General features: G+C 35.9%; 1 long non-coding RNA gene across 1 annotated transcript; it reads right to left on the reverse strand.

The window, feature by feature from the left end:
• Window positions 1-2,881: 2,881 nt before the first annotated feature.
• Window positions 2,882-5,279, reverse strand: LOC148164674 (uncharacterized). The gene is made up of 3 exons (XR_015767926.1): window positions 5,088-5,279; window positions 3,328-3,347; window positions 2,882-3,138 (listed from the first exon to the last, which is right to left on the reverse strand). It is a non-coding gene; the product is annotated as an uncharacterized LOC148164674 (long non-coding RNA).
• Window positions 5,280-27,165: the final 21,886 nt, after the last annotated feature.

The following is a 27,165-nucleotide window of genomic DNA, read 5'->3' on the forward strand; positions in this document are numbered from 1 at the left end:
TTCATGGAAAATAAATTAGACATTAGAAATATTTTGAAAATTACATATTAGAAACATTTCTATATGTCCCCCTAAAATATATTTAACAAATCTGTACTATAACAATAGCTAAGCATTAAAATTTGAAAACTTAAGTAACATCTCTGAGGGGAAATATTTTCCACAGAAAGAATCTTTTACTTCATTGTGGGCAGGCAGAAATTATATAGACAGCATAGGAAGCAGTTTCTGTTACTGTCACTATAAATCATAACACTTATTTCCAGGAAAAGAAAAATTCATGGGTAGCAAATGATTTCAAGTTGCATATATAATTACCAATTTTACTTTAATTCTGAATTACACCATTCCCATTTGCAGATCATTAGCACCCCCTTGTGGTCATGAATAAATATTTCTCAATCAAGGTGCTTTCATAACAGAGAGAGTACTTTTAAGGTTTGAAGTGCCTTGCTTTGAACAGATGATATTAAGCTAAATTTAAATAAAATATTTATTTCTATGGAACTAGGGGCTGTAACACATGCATTCCAGTATATATGGATATATGTACATATATGCATATATCCAAGTATATATGTGTGTGTATATATATGTATATACAGTATAATATATACATGCAAATAAATCTCAAAATCATTTGGCTCATATAAATGTCCATAAATATTGTGGTAGCCTCAAAAACATCTTCTAAGAATATCTCCTCTCTCTTCTACTACTTACAAAATTATATAGAGGCTTTTCATCTCCTAACAGCCATGATCTCAGAGTGGTTCTCACTTTGGATTGCCTATTAGAATTGCCAGGGGATAATAACAACAATAATAATGGTGGTAGTAATAATAATAACAGTAATAATTATAATTAATAATAATAATAATACCATTTCCGGGCATCCCACAGAACATTAAATCAAAATACCAGGGTAAGGTGCAGGAATCTACAGTTTTATAAGTAACTCCAATACAGCCAGTGTTTCAAACCTCTGATCTAAAAGGCATCATAAGGATTCGTCAGCTGGAAAATAATATATAAAATAGAAACAAAAGATGAGTGCACATTACCTGGAAGTGTGAGAATGGTAAAATATTGAGTCTGATCGTTCAGCAGGACATGTTCTGCACAGGGGCTGTTACCGCAAAACTACAAAAACAGAGACAGGCGCTTTCTCTCCTAGAGACTTTGAGACTATTTTACAAACGCAACAGATTCACTCAGAAAAAAAATGTTATTGTGCGAAATAAATATCCTAGAAAAAGAGATGTGGAAGGATTACATTTTCTTGGGAAAATCACTACCTGATTTGTACAAAGTCTGCTACGCTATTTAATCTGCATATGGACAAGTGGTTATTTTTAAGGTTCATAGGTAATTAGTCTGTAGTTTGAAACATTTAAAAATAATTAGCATTTGTACCTTGGATGTTTCAAGGTGTTATGTGAACTTTGGGGCCATGTGTGAATGCCAAGCTTTTTTAATGAAAAGGCCAGTTTTACTGCCTGTAGACACCTAAAAACACTCTGCAGTTCATATTAATAAGACTGAATGTAATTGAATGTCAGCAGATATGGTGATTTATAAAGTACTTTGTACCCTGTATATAATGAAAACCCTTGGCATTGAATCCTAATATTTGATGAAACATGATAGTGGCTTTATTTCCAATAGCCAACTTGACCTAGAACCTTCTATCATTTTTATGGTGAACTGCTTTACCCTGTTTCTACCTTTGACTCAAGTTTTCATGTATAATTAAGGAAAAGTGGTACAATTTGAATTTAGCGTTTTCCCTTTCTTTGGTTATTTGATATATTCTCAAGGCAATGAAATGAATATTTTATCAAATATATCAGAACTATATATAGGTTTAAATGTAAACTCCTTGAAAGCAGACACCAGGGAAACTAACATTTATCCCATTGATTCTGACCTTGCTGGAAATATTTTTTGGAACTTGTCATTTTTGAATATCTGTTTCTATGGCAAAACTTTGCTTTAGGTGGTAGATTTGAATTTTTTAAACAACATTAAAAGGTATTTGCAGCCAAGACTAATGGGTAATTGGGTTAAGCTGGGTAATGAACAAATTTAAACCAAACAAAACAACATAAAATAAGATGTGTGGGACTGTAATCCAGTAAGCGTGATAGAGGCGGTGAGGGAGTTGCAAATTAACACTAAAAGGCTATTTTGAAACTTTCCTTACACCACAAGAGGCATTTCCCAAATAATTTGAGTAATTTCAGCACGTTGGGAATATGTATAAAGTCTCACCAGACTCCTGCTTTAAAGGTAGTGGATGTGCTCTGCTGGTATAGATTTCTCTTATAATTGAAATTGAATTATACACACATACACACACATGTTCAGAATTGTATATATAACGAGCATGCAGCTCCATTAATTTTCACCAAACTTAACACACCCATGTCACCTATACCGAGATCAAGAGACTATTACCATGTAAGTAGAGTTTTTAAAGCGATCTCAATGCTTTATAGTCACACACTTATTAAAAATAATGTTGTAAAAGAAAAATGCAGCATCCAATTACAACAAAAACCGGGAAAGAATGCCATTTTCAATTTAAACAGCAAGCCCATCATTCATTTCAATGCATTAAAAAATATTTTAATATTATAATAAAACACTTAAAGGACTCTTTGCATGCATACTTCATAAATACCTTGATACTTAAATATGCCACAAGAAGAAAACTGAGACAGAACCAGGGTAAAAAACAAATTTGGTAAGATTTCTAGTATTTTCCCGTAGTTTAAAATGTGAAATTCAAATTTCAAAGAATAATTTCCTAAGTAATTTTGATAGTGTTTGAATGTATATTTTATTCATTTTAATGTCAAAAAACAGGCTCCCCAAATTCTCATCGTAAACATTTCATCACATCCTGTCTACCTGGGCATATTGTTAAAAGGCCATCCTGGCTCAGGAGACTGCATCTCTAACTGGTTCCCGTTTGGTGCGGACACCCCTAGTTCTTGAATCATGCGTTTCAGGAGCAAGAGTGTAGAACTTCCTCTTGTTATAAATACCACATGATATTTTCTCCTCTTTCCAGATATTTTCCCCAATCCCTGGACATGACATTCATTTTTTTTTTTAACTCTTTCTTTCTTCCTGTGTGGTAAAAAAAATAAAATAAAAATCTCATGTTACTCTGTATTGCTTGAATCTATAGTGTCAGTGCCAGGAATTTGCTCAAAAATCTCTCCTGCCTTGGCCCATTCTCCTCCCATTCCCCCATACCTGCAGCTTCCCCAGGCCCGCTGATGTCAGAAGCCCCCTGATGTCAGGCTTACTGCTCACCTGAAGTTTTCAGTGTGATTCTGTGGAGTAAATGAAACTGTAATGTCAATGTCCTCAACCCATGGACATCAGAAAGCTCAATGATACTGCTATTTAAAAAAAAATCAAAATTCTGCTTAAAACAAACAAAACCCCGGGATATCTAAAACAACTGGGCTGTAATACCATCGCTCATCTCCGAGCAATATCAGCTGATACATTTTTGAAATATACTTGTTTTTATGTTTTGGTTAATATGAGTTCCTTTTTTCCTTTTATATCAGTTCTGCAAGACTGAGGGGAAACAATGATTTCAAATATGAAAAGTGGGGTCTTTGCTAACTTGGAAGGTTATAAGGCAAGAACAGAAAGCAAAAATATCAATGAAATTTTGACTGGATAGAGTGTTAATAGCTTCAAATTAATGGCTGAATTTTCAAATAATACAGAAATCTACCCTGTATAAACTTTTCTTCAAATTAGGTAATTAGGTCAATTCAAGGCCAGGAATGTTCAAACCATGATAATATAAAATCTCAAGAAATGTCTTTATTTTTTTAAAGATTTATTTATTTGAGAGAGAGAGAGAAAGAAAGCATGAGTGTGGGGATGGGCAGAGGGAGAAGGAGACTCCTTGCTGAGTGGGGAGCCTGATGTGGGGCTCAATCCCGGGACCCCGGGATCATGACCTGAGCCTAAGACAGACACTTAACTGACTGAGCCACCCAGGCGCCCCTCAAGAAATGTCTTTAATGCTAAGTTTGGAGAGTGAAAGAAAAGAAAATTTTATCAGTAAAATAGATACATGGAATTATATATTTTTCAGTAATTAGCTTATAATGGAATTTTCCAATCTTATGATTGCTGATAACCTAGAATGAACCCATCTATAATCAAATCATAGAGATATATATAAATAATAATTAGAAAAATCAGTCGATTCAGAGGCTTTCTGAAAATCCACGACAAATTTGTATATATTTTTACTAGATATGCCTGTGAATTGCTTCGTTTTCTCTCCAGTAACCTGTCCCTAATTATTAATTCTACTTATTGTTATGAAAAAACAATGACAAGTGAATATGTCAAAAACAATTAAATATTTCTTTATGCATTTCTGGAATGGTCTAGAATTGAAAACCTGGGATCTAATTTTGGCAGCAGCTAATTAGCTTATGATCTTGAACAGGTCAACTAAATTCCCTGACTTCTGGTATCTGATTCTGGGACAAATCTTTGATGCTAGGGAGGAAGATTTTTTCAAGAGTCCCAAGAGTCTTGGGATTTTTAAGAATCCCAAGGGCCAGTTCAGAATCAAATCTCATTCTGACCTTAAACCCAGCTTTTGAAAACTAGGTTCTTAGATTAAGAGTCTAAGAACTTCTAAGACTAAACATCTTATTCCCACTGCTGGTAGAGGATTCTTGTCTCTCCCTTGCTGCTCATGCTTCTGCCTTGGATCCCATTCAGGACTGGAGTTGCTCCAGGACTGAAACGCAGAGTTATCACCCCCAACACACTGCTGATACTTAGGACTTTGTTCTGAATCCCCATGCCCATGACCAGAGTACCTTCCCCACTGACTTCTGAACTGCCTGGGCTGTGGGCTAATGCTTCTTGCCCAAATCCTCTGGATTCTGAGATTGCTCCATCTGCCTGGGCTCCACCCACTGCAAAGAATTCATTGCTCATCACATGGCCAGTCTTAGTTTTGCAGGGTCTCCAGGCCCCACACAGGAATCAGCCTATGAAAACAACACAGGTGTTAAATTAACACTCACCTGGAATTGCGAGTGGGGGGCACTAGATGGTGGTTGGTCTGAGGGTGACAAACTGAAGAGAAGACCCCAGCAAGACAAACAGATCAGGTGAAAAAAGTTGAGTCGAAATGCTTTCTTTACCAAACGTAATCACTCTGAAAAGTAGGAGATTAGGAAAACAAACATAGTTTAAACAATTGCCTGCTGATATCAATCCTGAGATCATAGAAAAGAGTTTAGCTCCCCACAGTTCATTCCACTTTTGCTTCTCGGTTAGGTGTCAATATTTATAAGCATTGTATCTTCTAGGAAACGCTTGTTTCAATAAGTGAGAAAACACGGACAGGAAAAACAGAAACAAATTGCAGCACACCATTGAGGACTTACTTGTATTAATCCATATACTCACATCATTTCCTTTCCTTGACCTCTACTGCACACTCTGCCTGTATTTTACAAAAGCAAAGCTCAAAGAGAACAAATGTAATAGATAAGAATGTGTAAAACAAGCCAATATTAAATGCCAGGATTGCCTCTCATCTGGTACCTCTCATTTCAGCAAACATTACTTCTTCAGTCACTTGCTTTCATTTCTGATGACCAGATCATTTTTGAAATGTGCATCTGATTTTTATGATCGTTTGTGTATTTTTAGCAATACAGTCTTAGAAATATACACTGGTCTGTGCATAAAAGCATGGGTTCCCGCGTCTACGGAGTTAAAATTTCCAAAGGTGAACTAGAATTTGCCTTAACAAACTCATCCAGTCATTCCCATTCCTGCACCTCCTTTCCACAGAGGCCACGGGAGAATCATTATTGTATATTCATTTTAATTTAGCCCCTCTGCCCCAAATGTTAGGGAGGCAAATGGTTTTGTTTGTTTTAAAAAGTGAAGACAGAACTTAAATACCTTTAAGCAGAGTACACCAACGTCTCTTGCCAAGTCTCATCTCCACCCAGCAACTTTAGAAGGTACTTACAAGCTTGGCGCCTGAGGCATTTAACTTGCTACCCTTGACCTAAGCTCTCCCAGGAAAATGATCATTACCATTTGCAGAGAAGTATTAAACAAATAAGGTAGACAAGCAACTGCGCCAATTTATATTACTTCGTTCAACTAAGCTTTCTTTTCTTTTTGATCTGGAGAAAATCCAAAGCTGGACTGTCAGTGGCCAATGCTATTTAAATCTAAGAATAAGGATCACCTTTCAATTAAAATGTTTTCCTTTCAATTATGGATAGACTGAGCTACCTTGGCACAATGGTTTTAAAATACAGGAAACACATTTTAAAAATTAATCTGTGGTATCTGAAAATAAATGAAATCCCTCTTGAATACTGGGCATTATTTTCAGTATATGAAACTTAAATAATTTTGGAAACTCAATAAATATTTATTGAATATCTACTATTATTCAATAAAAGGTACTTCAGATACAAATAGAATGGCAACAGATTCTGTTGAAAAATGCATACTATTTCTCATCTCCCTTGGCTTAATGTGAGCTTATATATACATATGGATTATGTATATATGTGTGTACGTGTGTGCATAGATATGGACTGATACGCCCATTGATTTTCACCTAACAAAAGTTTCTCTAGGTAATAACTCTTTTTCAGTGTCTTGAAGCATATCTCCACATTCTATGTGGTATATATGAGCAGGACGTTTACAAAAATAACCATATTTTAAAGTAGAAAAGTCAAAAAAAATAGGCAGTACTAAACAATGTTTTTTCAAAAGGAGAGAGCAATTTTAGCTACAAACATTCATTTATTTTGCAGGCTCAGTATCTTTAAAAGTTAGGTGTTAAGTCATATGGAAATGGAGCCAACAACTAAGTAATTATTTTTGTCTATTTTATTCCATGTTTTGATATATGGAATTAGTTTTAAATCAAAACTAAAGCTTAGTTTTAAATCAAAACAAAATTCCTCAGCCACTAACATTGTTCTGACATAACAATAAGCTTTCATACATGTCCCTGATTTCTAAACACACAGTATGGGAAATCCATCTTGTTTTTTGCATCTTTATGAGGACTTGGTTTACAACTCTTTCTTTCATTTATCAATCACTGTACACTAAAAACAAACTGTCTTATTTGTTACCTGGATAATTCATTATAATTCAGAGATAGAAATGATCCATTACATTCTGTCTCATTCCAAAATATTCTGGAACAATCTCCACTCTTATAATGTGTTATTTCTAATTGTTCTCATGACAATAGAGTATATTGACTTTAGAAAAACTGAACTTTCTAGTTTGGTAACCACACAAAAGTTTAAAATTGAGTAATCTCAGGAGAAGCAATTATTTGTGTATTTTGCAGCTTGTGGACATTGATTAAACGTGAATGAATCTGATATTCAGATCCTCTAATATTGTGGCGCTTACTCTTGAGCCCTTGAGATGGCTTTGGCACCACCCAAGCCTCAGTGCAAAAAGGGTGTTAGACATTTATCTGTTCAGATCCTAGGTTGAGCAACAAAACTGCTTTTGTTCAAAGAATAACTAACAGATGAGTAATGAAATCACTTACCCAAAGCCAAATTCCATTGTCAATAAGAGGAGGTTTGGACCATATAGTTTCATCTAACAACTATGTTGGAATTTAGATTTTCTAAGAGAAGTCAGAAAGCAACTGTTCTTTCAACTGGACTTATCTTTCTCAAGAATATACCAGCAAAGTGTGAAGTATTTTCATCTCTTCAGTTTTTTCAGAAGGGGTTCTTGAACTTGTATTATATTGTAAACTTAACCTCTGTTAAGTTGTAAATTTGACAAATTATTCTTTTCCTTGTTTATTGTCAATAGTTTTATTTTTTTTCAGTAGAGCTTTTGAAAGGTGTGGGGGCTTCTCGATGATTGCTTTTGTTTTATTTTGCTTTGCTTTCTTTTAAAATACCTTTTAAATGTTCATTTAGCAAGAGAGTCAAATTGGAACTAGGAAGGCAATTCCTTAAGACTGTTTTCCAAACTTAAAATTCCTGTGGCTCTTACCCTATTGTGTGAATATTTTTGCCTTATGACAGGATACAAATGGAGTTAGGATACATCCTCTAACAAAGTGCAGAAATTAAGCTAACTCCATTGAGTTTTGCTGCTAGGGTACTAAATAAATAAATATACTTTTATATGTATATTTATATGTATATTATATATTTATATATGATTATCTAGGTATAAATTGATAAATTTATACATATATGTATATACAATGTATATGTATATAATACATGTGTGTGCATATGTGTGTGTGTGTGTGTGTGTGTGTGTGTGTGTGTGTGTGTGTATAACATTGCATCCTTTGCATCTTTACTTATCATGAAAATGCCTGAAGTTTAGAGAGGGGAAATTGATACTAACTTCTGTGTAGCACTCTTTTTTTTTTAATATAGAACAATTTTTTTTAAATGGTTGAAAAACAACGTCTGAGATCTTTAAGCCTAAAGCAGAATTAGAAAATGTAGTTTCATTAATGTCCCATTAACATGTAAGGACTTTGCTGTCAAACAGGAGGGCTGGAATTCTGGCTCCACCATTCTCTAGCTTGACCTTGGATAAGTCAAAACTTTCTGAGCCTTGGTTTCTTCCTCTCTAAAATGGGAACCATAAAATCCATGGTATAGAGCTGTTGTGATCATTTCTGTAGAGTATTTAGTACCTGTCTAGCTGTGTAGCCTTGGGGAAGTTACTGAAACTTTCTAAGCTTCAGTTTCCTCATCTTGGATTTTGTAGTACCTTTCAGCGCCTAAGGAAACATGCTGTATCAGGCATAGGTTTATAGAGCAAATGGTTTTCAGTAGTAGCTCTGACAAATAATCACCAAGACTATATATCTGTGTAGCATTCTTGATGGATTCCTCCCAGTTCAGTAGATTTGACACTTCTCCTAGAAATAGGAATAAATTTTAAAATAAAATAGGAAAAAATATGTCCTTCCTTTTTTCATAGAGACATCTACAATGCCACCCACGGAAAAGTATCAGGCTGGTTATAGACACATTTATAATACATATATTTGCACAGTTCTCAGTTTTTTGTTATAGTGAATTAACCGTATCCCTGCCACAAAATTATTTCTTCTCAGGCACTACTTTTTTTTCCGAAAATTTTAGCGGATTTCTTTACCTAATTTTAAATAGCTTTTCTACTGCTGTTCTCACCACTTTTTCTCTTTCCCCAGCAAATCTTATTTCTAATAAATTTTGGTTTTCACATGATTCTGCTACTTTGGGTGTTATGTCTCTACAAGGTACCTTTCTTGTGAACTCCAGCATCCTGGATGGCATGTTGTCTTCTATCCAGGGGATACTTAACCAGCTACCAGTCTTGGTCTCTGATAAATAAACTGGAGGCTTACACTGCTTTTTATTTTATGTGTACCCTTTCTGCCTGTTTCCTTTTAGTCCACATCCTATTATTATTATCATCATCATTATTTCTCAATTTTGAACCTTTTCTAAAATCCCAGAGTCCATCAAAGGATCGTTTCTAAGTATAAAGAGAACTCCAGTAGTTGATTTACACAGTACCCTCTCATCAGAACGTGTTTAGAACTTGGAATTTTAGTCTATACAATGAAAATGAGAAAATAATCTTGTCTTCAACCCATAAACTTTCCAAGGGCAGCACAACAGAATTAGTCACTAATAAAATGTATGTTGAGGGTCATAAATGGTGGATCAATGTATGAGTAAGAACCTATGCCTTTTCATTTTTTCCTATAACCACGGCACGGTTAATCTAATAGTTTTTCACTGTTCTTCGAACCCTCAGGTAATGAGTGCAGCTAAACACAGGATATGAGGTCACACAGTTATCTGATTAATGTTATAAGTTCTACATGTTTATACTTTCAGATTTTTCAATATGATGGCAAAAAAATCTAGACTTGGAGGAAGCTGTTAATACAAAATTTCTCTAACATTCATTAGATTTTTCTAAGGACTCTGATGGATACTTTTGGTGTGGTCTCTTTTAAGTTCATTGAAATTCAAAGTAATTAATGGAAATAAAGCCCTGTATTTGTGCATGCATTCTGAGTAATTAACTGAAGTGAAACACATGTATTGCTAATCTTGCATGCTGTGATTAAGATAGAAATAAAGACATCCATCAAACTAGATTACTTCTTCATCAAGGAGGCGCAGAAATATCTCCACAGCTGTTTGGCTCATTTTAATTGTATCAGAGCCTCTTATATCACAGGTTTAACTGAGACACTATTCCCCCCCCATTAAAAAAAAGAGAATATTAGGATATAAAAGTATACTAATCAGCATGTGAAAGGAATTTCAGTGCATTCAAGGTCTCCTCACTAGTAACATTAGATTAATTAAAGAAACAAAAGGTTTTGTGTGTTTATTGATCTATTTTCACTCTTAGTTGCATAAACACAGAGCTGGGAGGAGGAGATGGACCCTTAAATTTACCATCAAATGTGTTCAAATGATCCCCTATGACCTCTCTAACCCCTTTTAAAAGTGAGAATTGTACAACCATCCCTATTTGAAAAAGAAATCTAATTCATGACCAAAAATAAAAATGACACTTACTATATTTTTCTTAAGTTAATATTCCTCCCTCCAATAGGAATATAGTTCCTAAAAGCACCTGCTTATTCCAAAAAGAAAAGACCCATTTACTCTAACCAATTTTTTGGTTAGTTACTCAGAATTACCCCTAGTAAGGTGTTTGGGTCACTCAATAGGACTGGAGAAGAGCAGAAGAAGGCCAGAAGTTGTCTCAGAATAATGAATGATTTGACACAAAGTGATTCCTTGAAAGCCAAAGTTACCATTTCAGGAAATCCATTCTCTTGTGGTTCAGTGAGCCATGAGGGAGGTGAGTTGAACCAAATGAGAATAAATCAAGATCCGACATTTCATGGATATAGTCTTCTCTTTAGGTATCTCAAAATGCTGCAAGAAGCCCTGTTTTTCATAGCACTCATTGTGTGATAAAAACCTACTTATTTTCATCTTAAAGACTAAGTGAAAAACTTCAGCGATTTGGGACAGAAATATATATCCACATGCATAATAACTTGAACCAGCAAAAAGCCTTCCTATCTAATTACTTATAATTACTTTAGCAATTAGCTGTGCAAAAGAAAAATTTGATTTTAATAAACACTTGCTTTTTTCCTCATTCTGTTTTATATGTAAGGATTTATATGATTTCTATCCATTTTGATTGGTCTTCAAGTTAAGCACAAAACAAACATGACTTTAGGCTGACTTCAGGAATGTGTGGGTTGGAGAGTTCACCCGCAAATGCATAGAGACATACACATGCAGATCCCTAATGACAAAATGGCTGAACCCCACACTTTGCTTAAGTTGGACAGGCAAGTATTAATACCACTAAAAAAAAGAAATTAAATAATGTATTAAATACTGATACTGAACATGACATGCATTTATTGCAAGGAATCCAAGTATTAAAAAGAATCTCTATGTTTTAAAACTTTAATTATAATTGCCAAATCAAATGGCAGCATCAACAATAAATTGAAAAATATATGTCAAGGTTGAGAAAAACAAAAACAATAGGTAACAGAAATATAACAAAAATATTTCTATAAAAATGCATTTATTGACATAGAAAAAACTATGTATTTTGCTAAATTTTTAAAGACCTATCAAAGAGTCTCTTATTCTATTTATGTCATGTAACATAGAATAAGTAATATAATATTACATGTAATAGTAATGGATAATATTAATGTAAATAAATTATCTATCGGCCTATAAGCCACATATTCTAGAAGTATAATACAACAAGATTTGAACAATAGTTGTATAAAATGGTAAAAATATATTTATGACTTCTGATCATCTCTGTGTCCTTTAATTTTTCTACAATAAATATGTATTACTTGTGTCAAAAAATATTTTTAATTCAGGGCACTTGGCTGGCTCAGTCGGTAGAGTTTGTGACTCTTGATCTCAGGGTTGTAAGTTTGAGCCCCATGCTGGGTGTAGAGATTACTTAAAATCAAAATAAATCTTTAAAAATATATATTTTTAAATTCAATTCAAGATACTTTGGGTTCATTCTGGCAGTCGGTTTAACCATATGTGATTCAAACTCCCCTGCCTTTCCAGTGAAATATTTCCCAAAGGAATATCCATGGAAACACAACAATGTAATTTCTCAACAACACAGAAAATTAAGAAGGTCTGTCAGCTAACTGAACATCTCTTGAAGGAATTCCTCCTAGTACAGGCTGAGTTAAATAAACTGAGAAATGATGAGGAGCAGCCCGCTCATTCGGAGACCTCTTTCTCCCCACGTGCTATTCCCTGTCACCAAGGACCCCCAACTACAGAGATGCAAGCCCTCAGACCAGAAAAACCTAAATACTATCTTATACATGAATTGCCTGCTAAGATTGTCAGAGTTGTCTCCTATTCTCGCATCAGATCTTGCATATTTTACAACTATTTGAAGGCGGAGCTTCCAGGAATCCAACAGAGCCAGAGGCAACAGAGGAAGAGCAGTGGTAAAGGGGGAAGAAACAGAAAGAGTACTTGGAGCATAAGAATCAGGAACATCAAGAATGACTGAAAGAGGGTCAGTCAGAGAACTGTCCCTCCTCCTCTGGGATAGAGGCCTCTGTCTCCCCTTGGGAGGGAAGGGAGTACAATTTCCTCTTTTGCTCAGAAGCCTTCCTTATTCTTTTTTTTTTTTTTTTTAAGATTTTATTTGACAGAGAGAAAGACAGCGAGAGAGGGAACACAAGCAGGGGGAGTGGGAGAGAGAGAGAGAGGCAGACACCCCGCCGAGGACGGAGCCCGATGCGGGGCTCGAGGCGGGGCTCAATCCCAGGATGCTGGGATCATGACCTGAGCCAAAGGCAGACGCTTAACGACTGCACCACCTAGGCGCCCCTAGCTTTCCTTATTCTTAAAGCAAAGCCATGGGATGGAAATAATTGTATCTGTTTCAGGGGAGACCAACAAAGCCCAGAAAGATGAATACTTGGCCTAAAATCACACAAAAGTGATAATGAAATTCTAAATCCTCATAATCAACCTTAGCATTCCAAATTATGAAGTTAGTACTTTTAATTGCAAATGCCAGAGATCAAATTAATCAAATATCAGCTTTAATAACCAATACATTGAAAAAATATGTTTTTTTATTTTTTAAAGATTTTATTTATTTGAGAGAGAGAGAGAGCATGAGCTGGGGAGGGGGGCGGTGGCAGGCAGATGGAGAGGGAGAAGCAGGGAGCCCGACTCGGGGCTTGATTCCAGGACCCCGAGATCTTGACCTGAGCCAAAAGCAGATGCTTAATGAACTGAGCCACTCAGGTGCCCCCAAAAATATCAAAAATATTTTTTGATAGTTTTGTTTTCAAATTAATCATTTCTTTACTTAACTAATGGTTCTAGTGTCCCTTGAGGCAGTGAAAGTGATAAAATTGTCACTGCTATAAATTTTTCTATTCTCAATATTTTAAGGTTTATAATTTATTATTATGATTTAGTAACAGGACAAGAAATATATAAACAAATAAATAAAGCCAATAGCCTGGGGGAAAGTACCTCATCACCACAACCTACAATTGTTTATTAACCATATGCTGAAGGGATTTGTCTCTATCATTAGTTTCTTAACTCCTTGAGAGGAGGAATAATATCTGTAACGACACAGACTTCTCAATACCATGTTTTGCATACAATGCAAACTTTAAAATATTTTTGATAGGAGATTAATTAGTCCTAGCTGGCTTAGGGGTAATAGTTGTGAGATCCTATTATTATGACTTTTGAATTCGTTCTAAAATTCCTACTATAAATGGTAATTCTACCTAAACTCCATTTGGTAGAAAAGTCAATGCTCTCAAGGAAGGACAACATCATTTCAATTTGTACTGAATAGGAATTTAAGTGCTGCTAAGTTCACTGCCAGTAAAGGACAAGCATAGATAAGGGATGTAGACTTACATCACTTTTCACTAACTACTGGAGAGTGTTTTTATTTTAAACGGGATAATCGTTTGCTGATGATCTAATATGCAAACCTCACAGTATACAATTTATGCACCTATGTCATTAAGCAGAGTGTCCTGTATCTTCTACAGGTTACTAAATATGCCTCCGCATATAGACTTCAGCAATCTGTAAAGATTCTTTTCCTAAGACAGAAAGCCAACTTCATAGTCTAGGTTTTGTATCAAATAGCGTTTGATTTGTTACTTAGTATTAATTGTTTTGAAGTGTGCGAATGTTATGTTATTTAGTGTGCCTAAACCACAAAGGGTTCCTGGCGAGACCTCATACCATTAACAATGAGATTAGCAGAGGAAAATGCAAAAACACTCAGGGGGATTGTTTGTACTTTTTTTTTTTTTTTTTTTTTTTTTTTTTTTGTCGAGTGTGTTTTTGCTCTGTGGGATAGAAGACAGTTTAAAACAGCACTGCATGAAAAAAGAAGCAACTGACCGCAGGTTGCTAGTGTGCTTAAATGAAGCAGAGGTTTCTACCGCTCCTCTCAGCAAAGGGGAGGTTTCTAACGGTCCCCTGCTGACTTCAAATGTGCTCACAGCATGCACCCAGCAGCCACAGTGGAAACTTACCGGTGTGATAATAATCACTTAGAGTGAGACTGTGGTGCAGACCCTTTTCCCCAACCAGAAATCCCCTGAGTAAAAGCTTTATCCCCTGGGGAGACACAGAGATGCAAAGACATAAAAACAGGTGTACATTTCCCTGACACTTAGAAAAACTGTGTACGAACAGCTTTTCACTCTTGATATCCTCGGAGTCAAAAAATTAGCACAAGCACAGCCTTACCTGAGCTTTAGGCATCTAACTCAGAAGTGCCTTAAAACATTAGTTGAGAACACCTTTCATATGTAAAAAGGGATAATCTTTGTTAAAAGAAAAATAAACTTCTGGTAGAGATAGAGACTGTGTGTGTGTGTGTGTGTGTGTGTGTGTGTGTGTGTACATGCACCCTGGCATCCATATGTGTAAATAAAATACTGGCATAATACACACCAATATATTAATAGTTATTGTCTCTAGAGCTTGGGGTGCAGGGTAGAGTAGGAACCACTCCTTTTACTTTTTCAATTTCTGCACTGCTTGCGTTTGTTACAATCACCATACAATAGCATGGTAATTATTTTTAAAGCCTTTTTTTCACAGTTACTTTGAACAATCTCCTCTCATAAAGGTAAACTCTGTTCTCTCAGAAAACTGCCCTAGATTTTATGTAAAACAATTTGCAGTTTGAAACAATTTTATTTACCTCTGCTATAAGAGCATTTTGAAAATTTCAAAGTTCAATTAATTTTCTTCAATGCAGTTCATTGTTGCCAAAAACAAAAGCAAAGTTTCATGTGGTATCTGAATAAAAAGATTAGTAAGTTTGGGGTGCCTGAGTGGCTCAGTCGTTAAGCGTCTGCCTTCGGCTCAGGTCATGATCCCAGTGTCCTGGGATCGAGTCCCGCATCAGGCTCCCTGCTCCGCGGGAAGCCTGCTTCTCCCTCTCCCACTCCCCCTGGTTCTCCCTCTCCCACTCCCCCTGCTTGTGTTCCCTCTCTCGCTGTGTCTCTCTCTGTCAAATAAATAAATAGAATCTTAAAAAAAAAAAAAGATTAGTAAGTTAAAAAAAACTGCCTTAACTTTTTATAAAAGGTGGTGTTTAAGTAACTACGTAATAAAATGTGCTTCAAGGATCAGCATCCTTTGGATCATTAAATTCATGATGGTGATTTTTTAATTACATTCAACTTTTGTATGTCACTTTCCAGATTACAAAATGCTTTGCTCATTCATAACCACATTTTCTGCAACGACAGTCCTCTGAATTGGATGTTAAATTAATTTTAAGGAGTACTATAATCAAAGAAAATTGATTATAGTCCAAGAAAACACTACATACCATAAAAATAGTTTTGCTACCTTACAATGAGCTACCACTGAATGCTGTCAAACTCTAAGAGGGATTCCTAAATGCTAGTGATTCAAGTATATCAATGATTCACCCCTTTTGGAAAATTTCATGAGGAATAAATGTAAGACAAAAGAAGCTCTAGTTACACACAGGTGAACTCGGTGCTAGGGCCCACATAAATCAAGATGGCTATTCTTTCTCTCCCACATCCTTATTTTTCACTCTATCTAAATATACGTAAAATTGGAAAACAACATTTCTGGGAAATCAGTAGCATGTTCTCTCTACAGATGTAGCTGCCAATGCTAGGGAAAAGCTAACCTTACTCTTACTGTTATGTTAAAAAGGTCCGTGAAAGCCATCTGATAGCTCAATTAAGGACATGCTTTAGAATCACCTATGGATCATTTTGAATTTACAGATACCAAGGCAGGCCAAACTGAATCAGAATTTCTGGGGGTGAAGTCCTAGTGCACATAGATATATTAAGTATATGTCCATATTTAAATCTCCACAAGGGATTATCATGCCCTGATTATAAAATATTTGTAGAGAAATCTAGGATAATAAAAAGAGAAGTACCCGGTGGAAAAAGAATAATTTCAAAAGTATATACTTCATTTTCCCAACTCCAAAATTGAGACTTAAGATTACTTACCTGAAATTAACAAACTCAATGCAACAATACACTGAATTGTGCCTTTAGATATCCAGATCCTCTTTGAGCTAACATAAGGTCACCATGGTAAAATAAGTATTTGCTAAGTGTCTTTTGCCAGCGTGCAACCATTTTCAATTCTGTAAAAGGAAACTATCAGAAACTTTTCATGTGAGAACTTAAAAATTCTTCAAAAAAGTAAATTCCAATGAAGAAAACACTGTTTCCTGTTAACATAGAGAGAGAACCCCTTTTCTGTCACCAAAGCACTTTTCAAACTGAAGCCTATGTGACTTAATAGTATAAGCCTTGTATATGCATATTGCTCCCTTTAAGAGAACTCAGGGGTGTGAGGATGCTCAATCATCACTCCAGAATTCCTGGGAAGGGGAGGAGAAAGAGTTAATTCTATATATATGTTTAAGAAATTGAGGCATACACATATTAATAAGTTAACGGGAGTCTGCAGCTAGGCCAGGAATAGAATCCAGGTTACATATTTTTAGACTCCTGCCTTTCTGATTTTCACACACAATATGATGCTTACCCATATGCTTTAAAAGGACACAGCTTTCAGCAAGGAGAGTAGCAGAAAAGAGAGACTTTGTGTGACCCTAAATGGAGTAGAAATCTTCATGGCACAAGCATGTGTGTGTCTGAAGTGTTCCCTTCAAACCACTGTGCGTTCCTTCACATCTCCTTTCTACCCCCCAAGCCACCTTCCCTCCAAGGAAACATGGAACGCTCGAGGAGGACAATAACCACAGCGACTTATTATATTTCAAGCACACGATTAGGCACTTAACATGAATGTTTTAAGTAGTCACAATGATCCCGCAAGAGAGGCGTTGTTCCCAGTTGATAGGTAAAAACAAAACAAAAACAAAAACCTGAGGTTTCATGACTTACCAAGTGAAAACCCGGGGTTTTTTTGGACATATTCCTGAAGGTAATGAAAAGTTAATACTTCAGCTGTTTCTGTTTAAATATGGATTGACTTGGAATTCTTCCAGGTGATTGATCGGATCAAGAGAGGAAAGATATCTCCGTGGAGACCAGTGGTAACTCATGCTCTCACTCCTAAAACGTATCTTGGAGAAGAAAACGTTAAGAGATTCATCGAAGCAACACGGTGTAGAATAAAAGTAGGAAGTCCAGGATTAGACCACCAGGTTTAAATACTAGCTCTGCAATTTGTTACCTTTTTGACCTTGGGCAAATTACTTAAATCTTGGTTATCATTTCCTCCTCTTTAAAAAGAAATTACTCCTATCTCACAGGGTTGTTGTGAGGATTAAAAGAGACAGGGGTGCAGGTTAATGTTTAGTTCTCTGCAGGGCACATAGCCAGTGCGCAGTAAGTATCAGCCCTTGCTATTTCAGAAAGCCTAACAGCTGTTTGAGACCTGGGTAAGGACCCCACACTCAGAGGACTGCTTATCTTCTCTGTTATCAATACTGGAAGGCAGCCAATCACGGAATAGCCTCTGGCTGATCATCTTTCCTCAAATAGTATATTAGAATAAGATATATTTTAATGATATCAGAAATATTTTCTGTACATTTTATTTTGGCCTGCATTGATTTGGAGTTGTTAAAATACCCAATATGTATTGAGCATTTACTGTTCTCCAGGCTCTAAGTGTATTTAATTCTCAGAATGAGGCTATGAGGAAAGATGCTGTCACTACGGATAATGTCACCATTTAATAAATAACATAAGAAGAGGTGAAGGCAGGACACAGATCCGGACACTCTGGCCGTAGAGCACACACTCTGAAGCATCTTCCCCCAGTGCTTCTCACTTGGCTGTGCATTTGATCATTTCATTCATCTACCCTGCTTCACAGACGGCATCCATAAACTTGCTTTATTACTCTCAATTCCCAGCATTTTAAAGCCTTGACTTCTTTTGTCATATGGATAGGCATCATCTAGACTGAGTCATGGAAGAGGATAAAAGAAGATCTTGATTTCTTATTATCTGACAAGACCTTTGCTTTGGGATTATAGTATTCCAGAGTTCCACACCTGATCACACCATTTGCTGTGAGGAGCGCCTTATGTCAAGTCAGCACATTACCAATGTCCTTTGAGTCTTAAAAATTGAAAAACAGTGACTGTAAAATTTGATACTGCTCATTAAACTAAATGTAAAATTAAAATCTTGCATAAATAAAATTTAATGTTAACTTTTTTTTAACATAAAGGGTAATATATTAAGAAGAGTGTATTTTAATACAGCAAAAGAATTTCAACATTAAAAATTGGTTCCTGGTTGTGCTAAGCATCCTACACTTCCATAGTACAGATTCTTCATAAGAGAATTTTTCATATCTGCAAATTAATCCAAGTTTCTAGCCATTTATATTATGTAAAACAAGATTTGTTCAAGGCTTCCAATGTCATCTGCAATTAGTTGATCACAGAGAGTGAGACTGTGAATAAGGATTGTAATTAAGTGCTCTTTCTCATAACGTTCATGCACACACACACAGAAAGAGAGCAAGAGAAGCTTTCTTTCAGTATATTTTCTATGTGACTGCAAGACCTAGCTTAGTCTCATTTTTCCCCCCAGGCTTAGAGGTGTTTCTCAGTCCTGGGACCGCCAGGGGGACCCTAAGGTGGCCTAAATTGTCTCATTTTCAACCTACCATATGTCCCAAGTGAGGCACGGGCTAAGACATTGTTCACTGTTCTAGGTCAATGTGTAAGTATATTAATCACCTCTACACAGGAACATACCCTTTCAATGAGCAACCTATATGATTTGTAATTATTTTTCCCTATGTTGCGTTTGTTCTGATTATGTTTATTGAATTCCAACTCAAAAAATAGGGCTTTATATATTTTTTTAAATTTCATTTTTCAAGTAATTCATTCTTACTATTTTATAAAGGTTGCTGTTTGAGAGGTACTGCTCCAAGCTACGTATACCTTGATTAATAGGAAGTTGAGCCTCTCTTCTCCTTCCCCTAATGGAATCTCCCCATGCTTATTCTTTTTTTTTTTTAAGATTTTATTTATTTATTTTAGAGAGAGAGAATGAGAGATAGAAAGCACGAGAGGGAAGAGGGTCAGAGGGAGAAGCAGACTCCCTGCTGAGCAGGAAGCCCGATGTGGGACTCGATCCCGGGACTCCAGGATCATGACCTGAGCTGAAGGCAGTCGTTTAACCAACTGAGCCACCCAGGCGCCCATCCCCATGCTTATTCTTATTTAAAGTTTCAGTCTTGATTTTATTCTCTCAACACTCTAGCCAGAGCTCATACCTGCCCCCTTGAGGTTGGAGGAATCATGGTCACTTCTTGATGGGTAACCACACGAGTACAGGAGGCCATGATACTGGTAGGGTCACCAGACACAAAGCCCGGGTGCTGTATATTAAATCTGGCTTGCAGAAGTCCTACTTCCATTGGCTTTCCTATGACTAATGCTAGAGCATCTTCTCCCTGCCTGATGAAACCTCACCAGGGCTGTCAGGGTAAGTGTGATTTCTGCCCCCTATAGTTCTCTGAAAACTTCACTGCCAACACCCTTTGCCCATTGTTATCCTCGGCCTGGGTCATCAGTCTTCATACTTGTTGGATTGCCTTACATAACCTGCCCCCAGGTTAATAGGGACAGTATATGTTTACCGTTCCTGGTGAATTCCATTGCCTCATAGATTCAGAATCATCATTCACTCACCTGACCTGATATTGGGGTCAGTCTAGCACCCCCATTTGTTCCTATCCTTAATTTAGGGAGCAATTGCCTTTATACAGTATAAGCCTAAGGTCAAGGCTACCTCAACTCATCCTAGCAAATTTCAATAACTTTGAATTTCAACTGGAAGTGGTGTGGGTATTGAACCTTTTCCTACCAAATAACAGTTGGGCTTGATTACCTTCTTTACCAGCAGGCTTCAAGTTTTGCTCATTAGTAGTCTCTGCCAAAGGATATACATCACATATATTAATTCTGCTTCCCTGGAAATCCCCTTACATAATTTAAAATTTTTGTTAACCTTAACATTTTTCAGACATCATAGTTCATTTTAGACTTTAGCACCTCTGACATTATCCTGACAGTCAGTATCACCATAATATTTAAGTATGTGGCCTTTCTTCTTGTGTTTCACCAATTTAAAATCTGATCCTGTCAGTAAGTTCCTGGGAAGTTACACTGGTTTCTTTCAACACTGTTCTTTTTTTTTTTTTTTTTTTTTTTTTGCAGCCAGTATGCAAAATGCATAGTTCGCTAGCACCAATTTTCCTAATAACTTTCTTTACCTTTTACTGGATGAAATTATCAGTGAGATAAGACAAGAATTTATCAAATGCTCTGCTTTTGAGAAATGAGATTTTCAATTGAATGTGTACTTGTAGTTTGTCATTCCCACCAGGTGAATTTAATTTATTCACTTTCTTTAGTCAGGTCCCTGTAGTACACTCCTACAGTGATAATAATAGCTAATATTTATTGAGCGCCTCCTTTATGCCAGGAAATTTATGTTTAATCTCATGTAATTCTCACAGCAACCATAATCCACATTGTATAGACAAGGAATTTGAAGCACTGAGAGATTAAATAAATTGTCCAAGGTCCCCAACTATAAGTGCCATATTCAGGGTAGGATCTCAGACAATCCAGCTCCCAAGTTCAGCCTTAAAACCACTATGATATGGCACTACCTAATTTTGTTTCTAATCTTCTTTTATCTTCACACAAATACTGTCCTCAGTTCTCCAGATTTTTATGAAGGAATATATCTTCTTGGCACACAGTTATACTCTGTTCTCTTAATAACAATTCTGTTTCTTTTGAACCAAGAATGATCATATCCTTTCATGGTGCATTTCCAGTAGTGAATTCCATCCTTTCTCACCTCTCAGATCATATTTACTTTCATATCACAATCTGTTTCATTTTGCTTATTAATCATGTTTTTCAACTATTCTGGCCCCTAGGTAATGCACAGGGAAGAAAAAAAAAAGGTGACCTGAGCAAGTTAATCTAAACTACCTCCCTCAAAAGTATACTGGGTTTTGACAAATGCAGGGAGGAGTATACCCTTATATTCCTATTACTTATCTTAGATATTTTTAAAGTGAAAATACTGAAGAAGGGTCATTTGTAAGGTTAAAGTTGGAAGATATTTTGGAATTCATCTAATTTAACACTTTATATTACCTTTGAAGAGATGATGCTTGCGTATGTTAAATGATCTGCCTATAGTTAAACAACCAGTTCCTTAAATTGTTTTTCTAAAGTAATGTTTTCAGTAAGTGATCAATAGTTAAAATGATACTTGGTTTTAAATTTAATTATATTAACTACCATTCTCCCACATCTTTTTCCCAATTAAATAGGTAGTACATTTAAAATACATCCCTTTATTATTTTGCATTTTGAGTTTCTAAGGCTATAGTTGTTTCAATTATATCCATAGTGATAGATTCAGAATGGGTGAAAGACTAGATCTTGTAACGTAAAAACTTCTACTGGAATTAGACAGCATGTGCTCTGGAAAATACATGTGAAAATGTGAAAACAGTGTACATAAAAATTCTATAGCATTTCTAATGAAGAATCCTTTCTAAAAATTTCAAATGTAGGCAAAAGGAGAATAATAAAAATAGAACCCTTGTTCTCAAAGCAATCTCAACAACAGGAAATATGTATTCAGTGGGAAAGCATACAGCCCTTTTTCTCTATTAGTTTTTCTTTTCCTGAATTGGAAATAGAACAGATTTCTTCTCTCATTCTAGTAACACTGTATTTGATAAGGTAACACCGTTGCCCGTGGTTGTTTAATTCATTACAAGCATACCTCACTTTTTGGGGCTTCAGAGATATGGGTTTTTGGGTTTCGGTTTGTTTGTTTGTTTGTTTTTTGGTTTTTGTTTGTTTGTTACAAATTAAAAGTTGGCGGTAACCCTGTGCAAAGCAAATGAAGTGTATTGGTGCCATTTTTCCAACAGCATTTGCTCACTTTGTGTCTCTGTCACATTTTGATAATTCTTGCAATATTTCAAACTTCCTCATTATTATTACATTTGTTCTAGTGATCTGTGATCAGTGATCGTGACTTGCTGAAAGCTCAGATGATGGTTAGCTTCCAACCTGGGTCATCTTTATTTGGCTTATAATTCTCTATCCATTTACTACATTCACCAGAAAGCATCTCAATTACAAATAATTTTGTGCTGCTGAGGAATATCAGTATTGTCGCTTTGTCTTCCAGTTCTTTTGTCAAAATCTATCCCTTCTTTTTTTTCTTTAAGTTTTTTATTGTTATGTTAATCACCATACATTACATCATTAGTTTTTGATGTAGTGTTCCATGATTCATTGTTTGTGCATAACACCCAGTGCTCTACGCAGAATGTGCCCTCTTTAATACCCATCACCAGGCTAACCCATCCCCCCACACCAATACTTTTAAATGAAGATATGTACTTTTTTTAGGCATAGTGCCATTGCATACTTAATAAACTACAGTATAGTATAAACACAACTTTAAATGCACTGGGAAACAAAAAAATTCATTTGAGTTGCTTTATTACAATATTTGCTTTACTGCAGTGTTCTGGAACCGAACCCACAATATCTCCAAGATATGACTGTATTTGCCATAAGTGTAATTTACTGATACATTTCATAAAAAATATGTTGGTTTTAAATGTAAGCATTGACTTAAAAAAAAAAAACCAGAGCATTATGAAGAAACATTTTCAAAATCTGTAATTTAATGACAAAAATTTGCATAAGCAGGTCAAAATGGGTATCAGGGAAGACTGAGAAAATTAAAAATTGTGGAAAACCTGAAGTTTCACATATGATATAGCTTTAATTATAACCCAATGCATATCCTTTCCTGCATCTGATATCATATTGAAAATAAAACTCAAAGGTAAAAAGTAAACTCAAAGGAAATTAAATTTCATTGCACATTATATACATAATTTCTGAGAATAAAAATTTGCAAACTGGGGCTTGTGGGATGACTTGACAATGACATAATAGAAAAATAGGGGCACCTGGGTGCCTCAGTCAATTAAGCCTCAGACTCTTGATTTCAACTTAGGTCATGATCTCAGGGTCATGAGATCTAGCCCCAGTTGGGCTCCATGCTGGGCGTGGAGACTGCTTAAAATTCTCTCTCTCCCTCTACCTCTCCCCATCCTTGTGCATGCACATACTCTCTCTCAAAAAAAAAAAAAAAAGGTAATGATTTCAACATAAAGAAAACCATTTCTTTTCAGCATTTCTCCCCTGGGTTTTTGTAATGGCGGTCAACTACTTTAACAAGTGTTTCCTCCTTGTCAGCCACCTAATGTGATAGGATTCACCTTTGTTCTGTTCCACAAGGGACTTATCCTCAGGGCAGAGTAGAAGTACTAAAGCAGACTAAAAGTACCTACTTTTAAGACCTATGATTTCAAATTTGGAAAAGGATGTTTCAGAAAGTGAATAGTTTACTTTTTAAAACAAGAAATGAAGACACTTGCTATTATGGTCATTATGATCAAACTGGCTTCACAAATGTCCTCAGAAAAGCCAGGTTTCCAGGGAAAGGAATATTGGGTCCAGAATCAGAAGTGCTTGAGTTCTAGGTCCTAATTTGCAGCTATAAAAAACTGCTAATACATTGAGGAAAGTCACTTACCTTTCTGTTCTAATAATTTTCTCATTTATAAAACTAATTTGATGCTAATTATTGCATAGTCTTCATTTTTCATTCATTTTAGTTTTATTTATGTATTCATAACTCAATTCATGTCAAATTAAGTTTGAGGCAGCTTCCAAAATAAATAGAAAAAAATAAGTAGGAGAGTCAGAAGAAGAGGAAAAATATGGAGAGTAAAAATAAAACGAAGTCAGGGGAAGGGTTGGTGGACAGATTGCATGGTGTTGTATTTGGGTATAAGCTCTTCCACGGGCAATGATTCCCATCTTAGTGTGAATTGACGTATTCATCTCTGCTGTCAGAGACAAGGTTTTCATAGTAGAAAAGAGTAGAGAAAACATAAAAAAATCCCTAAATAACTAAGGGAGGTAAAATTCTTTAATTATTTTCCAGTTTTGTTTCCACTGGTATATACCTAAAAAAAAAAAAAAGAAAGGAGCAAATCTCTAAAACTTAATGTAGGCCAGTATTTTTAGGCTCTGACTATATATCCAAATCATCATATAATTTCTACGATAAAAATCTCATAATTCCAGAACTTAAAATATCTGTTCATTGATGCCGATGTAGGAAATAATCCTGTATAATACTTGCTTTTCTGACACTCCTGCCATTAAACCATAGAATCTTCATGTAACTGATACTTACAAATACTTTCTGTCATTTTCAGCCACTCTCCATTTTTTTTTTCCTTCCTCAGCCCCAAATTATGGAAGCAGTTTTTAATGTCTCACAGATGTATTCCCTTCCAATCCAAAATGAGCCTTAATAATGTAAGTGTCAGGAACTGTTCCTTAGCAACTGCAAAAGGAGCTTTTACATGGACACACGTTTCTAGAGAAATTACGTTTGGAACTCACAATAGTGCAAAGAAACTTACACTAAAATTATCTCTTGCATCTGGTAGGAGAGATAGGAGTAGTTCAAGTATCTCGAGGATGTTTCTTAAGGACTCTCCCTTGGTCAGTTACGTTGTATTATTTTGCTAGCAAGCTTGTGTCACTTTAAAGCAAGATTCAGACTCTGAAAGTAATACTAACCTCTTCTGCTAAGTGATTTAAATGATCACAATTTTCAAAAGATAAAAAAACAATAATTTTGCCACGATATTTTGTAATTTCCTTTCTCACGTATAAAATAATTTTATTCCCCTAAGAAAACCTGCTGAGTTAATAGGGAAGAATTTCCACTACAGGGTACTAAAAATTCACAGTAACCCTTACAGTTCATACAAAGAAAATCAAATTCTATTTTAGTGAAGTTTTCATAACAGCCTTTTGGCTAATAATGTTGAAGAATCATGATATATTTAAGAGATATTAATTCTAGTAATAGTCATTTATCTTTGATGTCAAAGAGAGACAAAGGCTTGGGAAATAGAAGATTTATGAAGACATATTATAGACTCACTTGGTAGATGTTAGATTTTTTAGTCTTCCTCTGAAACGACAGATAATGAAGCTTTATCAACTTCCTTTTATTAAGGCTAAAAATATATCCTATAATAGGATCATAAACATTTAATGAAACTCACAGCTGTACTGAATTTTAAAATTAGATGAGAATGGACAAAGTAGTTCATAGAAAAGTAAATCAGCATAACTCATACATTATGATTTGACAACCCAGCTTGTTTAAATTTAATATATCTCCGGGTCTGACCTCTGTCCTGGAGTCCAGACATGTATTTCCAACTTCCTAAATGAACCTGGGTATCCAAAATGAGTTGATTTTCTTCCCAAGCACATCTGGATATCTGAGACATGTCAGTGGAGAAAGCTCAAATGCAAGAAGATAGACAGGATAATTGACCTTCCTTTTATTCTTCTGCTTTCTGAGAAGACTGAAATTCTTCTCTCTGTCTTAAGTTGGGTTCCCCAGAAACACTCTGAAATGAGGACTCATGCGAAGGTAATTAATAGGAAGCTTTCCCAGGAAAAATCATGAGGGTTGTAACGGGACTAGCTAGATGACTAAGGAGGGATATGTTATCAAGCAAAGTTTCATGAAGAGTCAGTTTGACTCTGTCCCACAAAGAATGTCTAAAGACAGGTAGGCCACACCTCAGATTTATCTTGACCAAGACAAAGTAGCTGGAATATTTATTCTCCTGTACCTGTCAATCATTGTTTAAGAATTGTCCCTGGGACAATATAAACTCCCAGGTACTTCTTTTTTTTTTTTTATGTTATGTTAATCACCATACATTACATCATTAGTTTTTGATGTAGTGTTCCATGATTCATTGTTCGCATATAACGCCCAGTGCTCCATGCAGAACGTGCCTCTTTAATACCCATCACCAGGCTAACCCATCCCCCCACCCCCTCCCCTCTAGAACCCTCAGTTTGTTTCTCAGAGTCCATAGTCTCTCATGGATCATCTCCCCCTCCGATTTCCCCACCTTCGTATTTCTCTTCCTACTATCTTCAACTCCCAGGTACTTCTAACAAAGTGAAGCAAAATGAGTTCTAGCAGCCTGAGGCCAACCCCCTAAGAGACACAGTGCTGGCCACTTAAGAGTGAAACACACCTGGAGCCAGTGCGCTCGGGAATGAAAAAGGATCCAAGCAAGCTATGGTGGTGCACCGACCACCACCGACCATGTCTGCTCCAATCTCCATGCTGATTACTGTTTCAACTTATTTTCCTAATACCTATCTTTATTCTTCTTTAAATGTATTTACACAGGGGTGCCTGGGTGGCTCAGTCGTTAAGCGTTTGCCTTCAGCTTAGGTCATGATCCCAGGGTCCTGGGATTGAGCCCCGCATCAGGCTCCCTGCTCAGCGGGAAGCCTGCTTCTCCCTCTCCCACTCCCCCTGCTTGTGCTCTCTCT

The sequence above is a fragment of the Eumetopias jubatus genome, unplaced genomic scaffold (assembly GCF_037043125.1).
Source record: "Eumetopias jubatus isolate StellerSeaLion01/CBP00866 unplaced genomic scaffold, mEumJub1_p1.0 scaffold_3, whole genome shotgun sequence".
Lineage (NCBI taxonomy): Eukaryota > Metazoa > Chordata > Mammalia > Carnivora > Otariidae > Eumetopias > Eumetopias jubatus.